Source organism: Vicugna pacos, unplaced genomic scaffold, assembly GCF_048564905.1.
Source record: "Vicugna pacos unplaced genomic scaffold, VicPac4 scaffold_5, whole genome shotgun sequence".
Lineage (NCBI taxonomy): Eukaryota > Metazoa > Chordata > Mammalia > Artiodactyla > Camelidae > Vicugna > Vicugna pacos.
This window is the reverse complement of record NW_027328726.1, coordinates 190,189-201,554: the sequence shown is the minus strand read 5'-3', so window position 1 is coordinate 201,554 and position 11,366 is coordinate 190,189. Positions and strand designations below refer to the sequence as shown.

Here is an 11,366-nt window from a genome sequence, read left to right as displayed (position 1 = left end):
GCCGAGCCGAGCCGAGCCGAGCCGAGCACGTCCAGGCCGAGGTGGGTGGTGCTGGGTTCAGAGGAGTGGGGTACAAGCGGGAGGCGGGCGTCGATGGAGGGGAGGGGGAGGGGGAGGGGAGCAGGGATGACGATGGGCTGGGGGGCTTGGCGTGTGGGGTGGGGGTGGGAGGGATGGTAGCCATCCTATGACTTTCTCTCCTCACCCCGCCTTTGGCAAGTCTGTTAGAGTGACGAGGTTGTGCTGGTTTCTGGCTGGTGCACACCACAGTGATTGTGTTCTTCTTTTTCCTGGTCTTTTTCAGGAACCCTCGTCCCGAGGGACTGAATCTAGTGCCCTGTGCTGCGCGGTACGACCTAGGGGTCGAATCTGCCAGGAGAGGTCTTACAAGGATCTGGAGGATCCTGGAAAACTGCTACCATCCGGAATCCTACATGGATATTCAAGATCTTGCGGATGGATGGACGGACGGAAGACGGATCGAATGGAGGCCCCGCCCCATCCCCTGGACCCCTTGGCCCAGGAGGATCGTGATGGGTCTGGAAAGGACTCTTCCGACGAGGGTCTCGGGATGGACTTTCTCGGTCCGCGGAAGGTGTTTCTGCACAAAGAGGAAGAGAGGGGCGTTCTCGGCCGGAGAGCCCGAACCGCCTCCTTTCAGGGATCCGCTCCAGTCTGGGTCGGGGTCGGGGTCAGAACGCGACCACCGACGGCTCCCCTCCCTCGTCTTGGCGCTCCAACTTGGGAAACCCTCCTCCCTGCCCCCTCACCCATCTTCTCGTCAGCCTGCCTCCAGCTTCCCCGTGCCAACTACCTCTCTCATGCTGCCGGACTTTCCTCCCCCTTGGGCCGCCAGGAAGCTCTCCCACTCCTCCACGTGCTTTGGCTTGGAATCCCTGACAAACACAAGCGGTGCTGGAGGGCGGGGCCGGGGGCAGTGGCAGAAGGACTCCCTTCATCTTATGGGAGCGACTTTTATCTCCATAGGTGGCGATTGAGAAAACACATAAAATCACTCAGAAGAATACCCATGTGTAGTCTCCCTGACCTAGATCCGTGTCTGTCTGTCTGTCTGTCTCTCTCTCTCTGTCTCTCTCTCCATTTCGCTATTCTGTGTGTGTGTGTGTGTGTGTGTGTGTGTGTGTGCCTTTCTGTCTGTCTCCCTTGTCTCTCTTTCCTCTCCTCTCCCCTCCTCTCCTCTTCCCTGTTCTCCCCTCCCTTCCCCCCTCACCCCTCCGCTCCTCTCTTCTCCCCTCCCCTCCACTCCTCTCCTCTCCCCTCGCCTCCTCTCACTTCCCCTTCCCTCCCCTCTTTTCCCTCCTCTCCTTTCCTGTCCTCTCCCCTTTTATCCCTCCTCTCCTCTGCTCGCTCTCGCGCTCGCTCTCTCTCTCTCTCTCTCTCTCTCTCTCTCTCTCTCTCCCTCTCCCCCCCTTCCCTTCCCTCCCTCCTCCCTAACCCCCCAACCCCTACCTTCACAGGGCCTCATAGATTGCAATCGGTTTCCATGAAATGTGATGAAGAGGGAATGAAGTTTAGAATGATATCCCCATGCCATCGAAACCTTCTTCCCCAGGGACAGCGAGTTATTTGTGGTTGTGTTTGTTTTTGTTTTTCTTGTTGTTGTTTTGGGGTGCAACGAGGGCACAGGAGGCGTTGGGAGTGAGGGTGATGTTTCTCTTTCTGTCTGTCTCCTCCTTAGGAAGGATTTTAAGAGGAGGGAGGACTCACAGAAATCTACCATCTCGTCTCGTACTGCAGCTGTGTTTGAGCTTCCTATACGATCTGGGCGGAACACTCCCCACCCTCACCTCAAGCCGCCATCGCCGCCCCCTCAGCCCCCACCACCCCCGTCCAGTCCCGCGCTTGGGGTGGTGGTTGGGCATGGGGGGATGTTGGCGGGGTGGTCGTTGGTGGGGGTTGGGGTGGTGGAGGAAACCAGAAAACAGACCACTGTGGCACGTGGCTGACTGGGGCTTCAGGGTGAAGGAGGATGAATAAAATGGCCGGAATTAGGCTAACGGATTGCTTCGTTTTTGGGCGGGGGGGGGGGGGAGAGGAGGGGAGGATCATTAGGTCATTCATTCATTCATTTGCTTGGGGGGGGGTGTCATTCGGTTTCTTATGCTCGCCCTTAAAACGGTCGACTCTTCTGACTGACCGGTTGCTGCTCACGGTTCCAGGCCCGTTGTTGAAACTGGAAGCTATCGATCTTACTGTTTCTACTGTATTTCAGTCATTGCAAGTCATCATCGTGCTGGGTCTCTGAGTCCTTCTCCGAGGAGAAGGTCGGTCGGTCACGGGACTACTGACCTGACAAAATAGCCTGAGTGACCAAGAAGGCCACACCTTGAGTGCTTATGAGATAATGAGATCTAACCGCCAGCCTCTATAGAATGGGTCACCTGGGAGGCATCGTGACACCATGCTGAGTCTTCTGATGAGAAAACGATTCTGTGGATGGTGATCGATGCTTGATTGTTTGAGCTATGGCTCTAGAACCACCCCACCCACTCCATCCCCAAGGTGGGTACACAGTTTTGAAGACGCTAGCCTGCTGTGAATCCCCTTTGCCCGGCAGAGCGATAAAATGACCTCTTTTCTTCTAAGCTCCAAGGCCTTGTCTCTGGATTCTTGGGCTCATCGGGGACGGGGGCCGATCTTTCGGCAACAAGCGTGCTTCAGAAACAACGGATGCCCGAGAAGGACACTCTGCCTCTCCCTCTTCTTCCGGGCCTGAAATGGGGAGGAAAAAATATCGCTTCCCCTGGAAGCCGGAGTCCAGAGCCCGCCATCCGGAGGGACTTCTGGCTTGGCCTTCTCCTGGGGTGGGGGGAGGGCACGCCACCGCACGTGTTCTTTGTCAACTCCCCGTTTCTCTCTTCTCGAGTTATCTCTTTGGGAAGGCTCCCACACTGGATGAAAACAGACAGACAGGCTGGTATCTCTCCCTACCCCACCCTTCGCCCCCCAAATGACTGAACTTCTGTCCCATCAAAATCACCACTTGTTTTCCAACGTGGCTTTCTTGGATCCTGGAGGACTGACATCAACTTAGAGCCAAGATGGGCACAGAACTGAAGGACCTTCTCGGCTGGCCTAAGAAGTCTGTCATCGTGATGTGGGAGGTATTCTTCGAGGGACCTATCTGACTAAGTGCTTGACGGCCTTTTGGACTTTGAACCAACTTGGAGATAGGAACTAGGATGAGAGGGCCCCCGAAATAGCTCAGCAAACTCTTCTCCACCCTTAGAAGAGAGACAGACAGATAGACAGACAGACAGAGAAAGAGAGAGAGAGAGAGAGAGAGAGAGAGACAGACAGACAGACAGACAGACAGACAGACAGACAGACAGTGTGTGTGTGTGTGTGTGTGTGTGTGTGTGTGTGTGTGTGTGTCTGTCTGTCTGTCTGTCTGCCTGCCTGCCTGCCTGTCTGTCTGACGGTCTGTCGGTCTGTCTGCCTGCTTATTGTAGGAACTCTCTGTCAATGGAAGTATAGTTGACTTACAATGTTGTGTTCATTTATGACGTACGGCATAGTGATTCACTTATTCACACACACACACACACACACACACACACACACACGTATACTTTTTCAGGATAGGTTATTACAAGCTATTGAACATAGTTCCCTGTGCTAGACAGTAGGACCTACTTGTGTACCTAGTTTGTATAGGGTGGTTTATATCTGCTAATCCCAAACTCCTGATTTATCCCTCCGCCTTACCCCGTTCCTCCACCCTACCCTGTCCCCTGTGTTAACCATCGGTTTCTTTTCCATGTCTGCGAGTCCAGTCTGTTTCTGTTTTGTAAATAGGTTCCTCGGAGTCTTTTTAAAATGGAGTTATTTATGTATGGATGGGTGTCTTGACTTACTTTCAGATCCCACCTAGAAGTGATGGCATAGGATATCTGTCTTTCCCTGGGTGACTGACTTCACTAAAACTATGGAACGCTTCACGCATGGGCGTGTGTCGCCCACGTTCAGGGGCCGTGCTGATCTTCTCTGGATGGTTCCCATGTTAGTCTATGTGCTGTGGCAGCAAGCGCTTTCCTTAGGGTTTTTGTCTCAACCTGAAAGCCAGCCCGGAGACTGAAGGTCTTCTAGTTGCCTCCACTATCTGCCTAGGACCCTCTCCACGAATGTTTCCCATTTTCTCTCACCCTTTTGCCTTGGCATCATTGAGTACGAAAACGCTCCGTCTCCTGAAGCCCTGCAGACGGAAGCTGGACAACGGGAGGTAAACGTCAGAGAAATGGCCACAACAGCTCCTGTGGAAACCATCCTCGGGCCTGTTTTCGGGGGAGCCGCTCAGAGAGTTGAGCCGAACACCCCAGGACATCATCAGAGGCATTTCAAACTGCTCGAGCCGTTTCGATGACCCCGATGTGTGGAAATCTCCTACCAGACTGACCCCCTACTCCCGGCCCTGAATCTGGTTTCTCATCTGCTCCGACGATTCACCTTTGTGCTGTACTTTGGTTGTCCACACAAGTGCCTCTTAGGCGATACCTGACTGCTTGCTCCCTAGGCCTAGCTTCAGAAGCCCATCGACACCACCGCCTCCTGAGACGAGATACTACAACTGTTTCCTTGAACAGACCTGTTCTCAGAACTAAGAAACTGGGTCCATGAAACGCAGGCCCCCTAGGAAACCATTCCCTCCCTCCTGCCCCCAGACCGCACGCACGCACGCACGCACGGACGCACACGCACACGCACAGTCAACAGCCCAGCTTTTAATGTGTAAAACTTCCAGGGAAGTTACAGAATAGGGAAATGTTGGGGTCCAGAGTAGGCTGCCCCAAAATGCAAGTGCCCGATGGATTATGCTGAATGAAAGGGACTTCACAAGTGGCCAAGGGGGAGGGTATAGGTCAGTGGTAGAGTGTGTGCTTAGCAAGCAAGCACAAGGTCTTGGGTTAAATCCCCAGTACCTCCGGTCAAAAATAAATGCATAAAATCGAATTCCTCTCCCCGCCCGCCCCCCAAAGTATACACTGCTGTATGTCAACTGTGTCTCAATAAAACTGGAAGGAAAAAAAGGAAAAAAAAAAAAAAAAAAGCATGATTTAACAAAAGAAAGAAACAAACAAAGAAAGAACTGCCCGAGGCAAGAGGAACACTCTGTCCCTCCTTTCTGCCTCCCTTCAAGCAGGGGAAAAAGAATTTTTTTTTTTTTTAAAGTCTCCCATCCCAGAGGAATCTATCAAGTCAGAGGTCTGCTTCCATGCCCTTCCATGATTCTCAAACGGTTTAGTGGGGTTTACCCAGGTTAGGAAAAGGAGGGGACTCCTTTGGCCTGAGACCAGGCGAGATTCTCCCCCCTCCCTCCCGCCTCCCTCCGTGCAGTTGGGACGGGGTGGCCTAAGGGTGGGGAAATTGAAACCAAAAAACAAAAGCCGTTCAACGGAGAGGAGCCGGAGGCCAAGTCAAAGGCTCTGACCTGAGCACAGAGCTTTCTGCATTTGAATGAAGCGATTGAAAGAGGCCCTGCCGAATGGATCCTCCTGACGTCCCCGCCCCCGCTTCCAGGAGACAGTCCAGTCGATTTAGGACCCGATTTGGGACCGATCGGTGGAGGAGGCCTGGGCGGCGGCGGCAGTGGCGGCGGCGGCGGCGGCGGCGGCGGCGGCGGCGGCGGCGGCGGAAGCAGCGGCGGGGGGCGGGGGGGGGTGCGCGGGCGGGGGCGGGACCAACGGTCGCTCCAGCTCTGCCTGCCTGCCTGCCTGCCTGCCTGCCTGCCTGCCTGCCTGCGGGGCTGAGGCCTGAGGGCCACGCTGGTTCCTGCCACTCAGGGAAACTTGTGCGGGTGTTGCCGAAAGATCGCCCTCCCCAACCCCGTCCCTGACGAGCCAAATAACCCAGAGACAGGGTCTTAGAGTTTAGAAGAAAAGAGGCAGCTTGATTGCTTTGCTGGGCAAAGGGGACTCACAGCAGGCTAGTGCCTTCCAAACTGTGAACCCGTCTTGGGGTTGGGGTTTCATGCTTCTGTGGACGAACAGGTTGGAGCATGAAAGGGAATCACAACAGGCGGGAGCATAAAAGGTGCTCATGATCAACAAGGGTCTCTGATACAACTTCCTCCTAAATCTGGATGAGTGTCTGGTAACATGGGACCTCCTGGTGGTCTAGTAGGTCATCAGCCCGTGACCTTCTTTCTCTGGTCAGACTCACCCGGCGGCACCAGCGCCACGGAGGAACTCGGGGTGGGGGGGTGGGAGGGGGGCTGGTCGTTCTCCTGAGCTTATCCTCCCGTGACTCCCTTCCTGGGGAAAGACTCAGACGTCAAACATGATTGTCAATTTGAACGATCAGAGGAAGGTCCAATCAAACAGTTAGAATCGACAACTTTAGCTGCTTTGAACAGTGGGCCTGGGGCTGGGAGCGGTGTCTGGTCAGTCGAGTTTGCTGATCGTTCTAAAAGCAAGCAGTAAGCATAAAGCCAAAAATTGGCTTAGCCTAAGTGCGGCCACTTCATGATTCCTCCTTCACTGGGGGCCGAGGCGCGGGGGAGGGCGGGGGTGGGGGACACGACTGAGGTGGCGACGAACTTCTCCGTGAATGCTCGGAGCCGAACTGCTCTCTGGGCCTAGGTCCAAAAAAGGCCTGAGTCTCAGCTATGACAGGTTCTCTCTCTTTCTGGGCACATGGACTGACTCGCCCCGCATCCTCCCATCCTGTCAGACCCTTCGGACACGCACCTCCACCCGAGGAGTTCTTTGGCCTCGTCCAGAAAAAACAAACACACGCACGAACAAAACCAACCGAGCACACAGAAACCCTGATGATCTCCTTGGACCCCATTCACTTCGGAGAGTCCCTCTCGTAGAAATCCCCTCAGCTCGATGATTTCACCATAGCCGCCTCCCTTTCTCTGCCGCAGTGACCCCCACCCCCACCCCCACCCCCACCCCTGCGTGGGCCCTGTCCCTCTACCTATCAAAAGCCAAACCCCAGGAGAAAAGAAAATCAGAATGCTGCTTTGAGCCACTGGATCTGTGAAAGGAACCAAACAGAAAGCCGAAATAACCAAACCAGCCGAACACCAAAAGCGAACAGACAGATACCCCAGAAAGAAGGGCACGCTGACCCTGGCCCCTTTCCTTCCTGGAATCAGGACATAACGTAGATCTACACCCCACCCCCGACCCCACCCTCCCCAGATGTCTTCTTTATGCCGGAACGAGAGTGACGTTCTTAGTGTCAATGGTGCTGTTTTGGAAACGACAGGCCAGCCAAGAAACAAGCACCACTCGGAGGGTTGGAGTACTCAGATTTCTTACGCCGGCGGGCTCAGAGGGGCTTCTGCTCCTAAGCCCTGAGCACCCCCAAGACGTGCACGTGAGGTTTTATAGGGTTAAGTACAAGCTTGGGGTATTCGGCCAATAGGCACGCGATAGCTTTAGCAACAACATTATCACAAGAGTAGAGGCAGTGAGGCGGCAAACCGACATTTCAAGGCCAGATATGTCTCTTTGAAAATCCAGCTGGCTAGCAAAGCATGAATAGGGAATCAGCAAACCGACACTTATTAATTTAGATTTACGAGTTAGCCCAGCAGACCTCAGATCAGGAATCCGACACTTGTTACACTTAGATTTGTAACTTAGCTTGTTAGCCCATCTGGGCTTTTCCTTCACAGTGTAAAGCGGAGAAGGAGAGAATTCTGTACAAACAGACCTTGATGAAAAGAATCCTCATCCTCTTTTAGGCCCCCACCTCAACACACACACACACACACACACACACACAGACACACACACACACACACACACGCATGCACGCACGCGCGCGTATAGTTACTCCTGTTCTCTCTCTCTCTCTTTCTCTCTCCCTCTTCCTTTATTACTGATGTTTTTAAAAATGTTTACTGATAACACAGAAAAAAATTGCTGAAGTGTTGTCCAGGAATGATATTCATTTTTGAAAACATGATATATATTGTAAAGGGTTTGGGCTCCCTTAGAAAAATCCCAGTCCAGGCACGATTGTATAGCACCTCTTTTCACTTTCAAGTATCTCATTTCAGACAATAAAGTAGCCTGTCATCTTTCTTGTGCATGACGTTTGTAACTGGCACAAGTCAAACGGCACAAAATTCAGACCCAATCTCCTGATCCGTATGATTCTCATATTCTTTTTCTTTAGTGACCCCAGAAGCTATGGGTCTGTGCCAACCACCCGTGGCTGTTCACTATCCAGCATTTCTTCCATTATCTTTATGTTGTCCTGTTTCTTGGAAGTATTAGTGCAGCTACTTTTCCCGATGGTCTGTCTCTGTCTCTGTCTCTGTCTCTCACTCTTTTCTCCTTCTATTTTGGGCGGGAGGGGCATGGGTTTGATTAGGTAATTTATTTATTTTAACGGTGGTTCTGGGGATTGAACCCAGGACATCATGCATGCTAAGCAGGCACTCTAACGCTGATCTATATCCTTCTCTACACTGCCCCCCCCGACCCTCCAGCACCCCCCCCTCCCCGGCCAGGGCCTGTCTTTGCTCAACCCAATAGAAGAGCATTTATGTTTTGCCAGTTTTCTGGGTCCTTCTTTGTTTCATAAAACTGAGAAGAAATACGTGTGGAAGTTCTCTCCTATGAATTGAACAGACTGAAGATCCTTTAAATAACCAAATGAGGTGGAAGTGCCGAGAGTACCATACGGGAACACACTGAGACACATCATCATCAAATTGACCAAAATTAAGGGTAAGGAGAAAATATTAAAATGAGCGAGAGAAAAGCAACAAATAACATACAAGGAGGGAACTCCCGTAAGGTTATCAGCTGATTTTTCAGCAGAAACTCTACAGGCCAGAAGTGGGTGGCACAACATATTTAAAGTGATGAAAGGGGAAAACTGACAGCCAAGAATACTCTATTCAGCAAGGCTCTCGTTCAGATTTGAGGGAGAAATCAAAAGCTTCACAGATAAACGAAAGCTACAAGATTTCAGCACCATCAAGCCGGCTTTACAAGGAATGTTAAAGGATCGTCTCAAGTCATCAAACCCTAAGAAAAGAGAACAAAAAGATGACAGAGAAAGGGAGGGAGGGAGGGGGGAGAGAAAGAGAGAGAGAGAGAGGGAGAGAGAGAGAGAGAGGAGACCTACAAAAGATGGCTTTGCCTGTTTAGGGTCTTCCGTTGTTCCTTATAAATTTTGAAATTGTTTGTTCTAGTTCTGTGAGGAATGTCGTGAGTATTTTGACAGGGGTTGCATGGAACTTGCGGATTGCTTTGGGTAGTGTGGCCATTTTGATAGTATTGATTCTTCCAATGCAAGAGCACAAGACAGCTTTCCATTTCTTTGTGTCATTTCAGATTCTGGAGTATAGGTAACCTCCTCGATTAAGTTTATTTCTAGTCATTTTACTGTTTTTTGACGCAATGGAAGTGTTTATCCCAGTTATAAAATTCTGGTTTTTAAAGTGGAGGAGGGGAAAAAAAAAAAAAAAAAAAAAAGGAAAGGAAAGGCCACAAATGGCAAAATATCCTTCTTTATTACGGGTGAATTGTATTCCATTCCGTGTGTGTATGTGTGTGTGTGTGTGTGTGTGTGTGTGTGTGTGTGTGTGTGTCCCCTCTTCTTTATCTATTCAAATATTGATGTGCACTTAGGATGCTTCCGTATCTTGGCCATTATAAATGATGTTGCTGTTAATAGCAGGGTGTGTGCATCTTTTTGAATTCATTCTTATTTTGCGGTTGGCTTTATTCCTTTGATAACTGTGTAAGTTTAAAAAGCTAAAGCGCTAAACCTTCCTGGAAACAATGAACAGTACGTATATGTAAATTAAAAAATATGTGTGCAGTAAAAAATTAAAAAATAAATAAATGAATAAAAAAGAAAGAAAGACAAGGAAATTAGCTATCAAGCCATGAAAGACATGGAAGAAACTTAGAAGACATCTTACTAAATCAAAGAAACCGGTCTGAAAATGTTACCAACTGGACAATTCCAACCAAAGGACATCCTGGAAAAGGCAAAGCTCTAGAAACAATAAAAAGATCGTGGTATCCAGGGGTTTGGGGAGAGGGAGGGAAGGAGGAATGAACAGATACAGCGTGTGGGATTTTTTAAGGCGATGAGATTATTCCGTCGGATACCATAGTGGTGGCTACATGTCATGATACATTTGTCAAAACCCATAGAACGTACGACATCAAGAGTGAACCGTCATGTAAACTATGGACTTTGATTGATAATAACGTGTCCATGTCGGACCATCAGTTTGACCAAATAGGCCACACTGATGAGGGATGTTGAGGGGAGGGGAGGATATATGTGTGGGTGGGGAGGGCTGTGTGAGAACTCTCTGTATTTTCTGCTCAATTCTGCTGTGAGCCTGAAACTGCTCTAGGAAATAAAGTCTATTAATCAAAAAACAAAAACAAGAACAAACACAACGAAACAAAACAAAACAGCCAAATGAGGTGAACCAGGATTCAGTCATCCAAAATGGAGCTGGACGGCCAGTGGGAGGAACTTGGTTGCAGACATAGTCTTGTTTCGGGGAGGGGCACGTTGTCCCCTCCCTCTACACATCTTGAGTCCTCTGGGCTGGACTGATCCAAAAATGGACCCCAGACGGATCGTTGAGCAGGAGCGACAGGGAACCTCCTGTCTTTCATTCAAGCACTCATGTGTCCCCGAAGCAGGCAGCTTTTCTCCGTTTTAGGACAAGAAATCAGCCCTTTGTGCGAAATGGACCGGGCTGAGAGACTTTGGTTTTGGGTGACCCGTCCGTGAAGAATCGAGACAGAGTTTGGGTTTTTGGGGGGAAGCCCCTGAAAGAAGTCACGAGGTTTTTTGGTTGGTTGGTTTCTCTAGGCTTCCGGGGCCTGAAGGCTCTCAGTGGGAGATCAGGGTGATTTCCTAAGTCCAGATGCAGGGAGGGCACCCTCCACGGAAGTGATTGATTTCCCGCTTTCAGGGAGACAGAAAGAAGAGTCTGAGGGTCCGGTCGGTCCCTCTTGCGTCTGCTGGCCCCTCGGCTTCTTCGGTCACTCTCATTTCTAACCTATCCGTGTGCCACGGAGGCACATACATGTTTGGGGTGGCCTCCCCTGGGTCCCGACACCGGCATCCATGGGGGGAGGGGGGGCATGAGTGGTCAGAACTGTATCGAGCTCAAGGGCGCCACCAACCGGTTTCAAAAACAAATCTGCCAGCAGCTGCTAGCTGCAGCCTTGTCGTTTCAAAGTTCCCGCCTTGCTCTTGTGGTGTTTTCTTTCGTTTCCCCTTCTCCACTTGCCCCGTGGGGTAGTCTGGTGACACACACTTCCAGTGCTTCTTTCTTGCATCTGTGTCTCCTGGGCTGCAGTCCTAAGAACCCCCCCATACCCCCCGGCCCCCCCCCCCCC

At 51.1% G+C, this 11,366-nt stretch overlaps 1 non-coding gene across 1 annotated transcript; it reads right to left on the bottom strand.

Annotated features, from left to right (window-relative positions):
• Positions 1-3,943: 3,943 nt before the first annotated feature.
• On the bottom strand, positions 3,944-4,052 carry LOC140692338 (U6 spliceosomal RNA). Its single transcript, XR_012067909.1, has one exon. It is a non-coding gene; the product is annotated as a U6 spliceosomal RNA (small nuclear RNA).
• Positions 4,053-11,366: the final 7,314 nt, after the last annotated feature.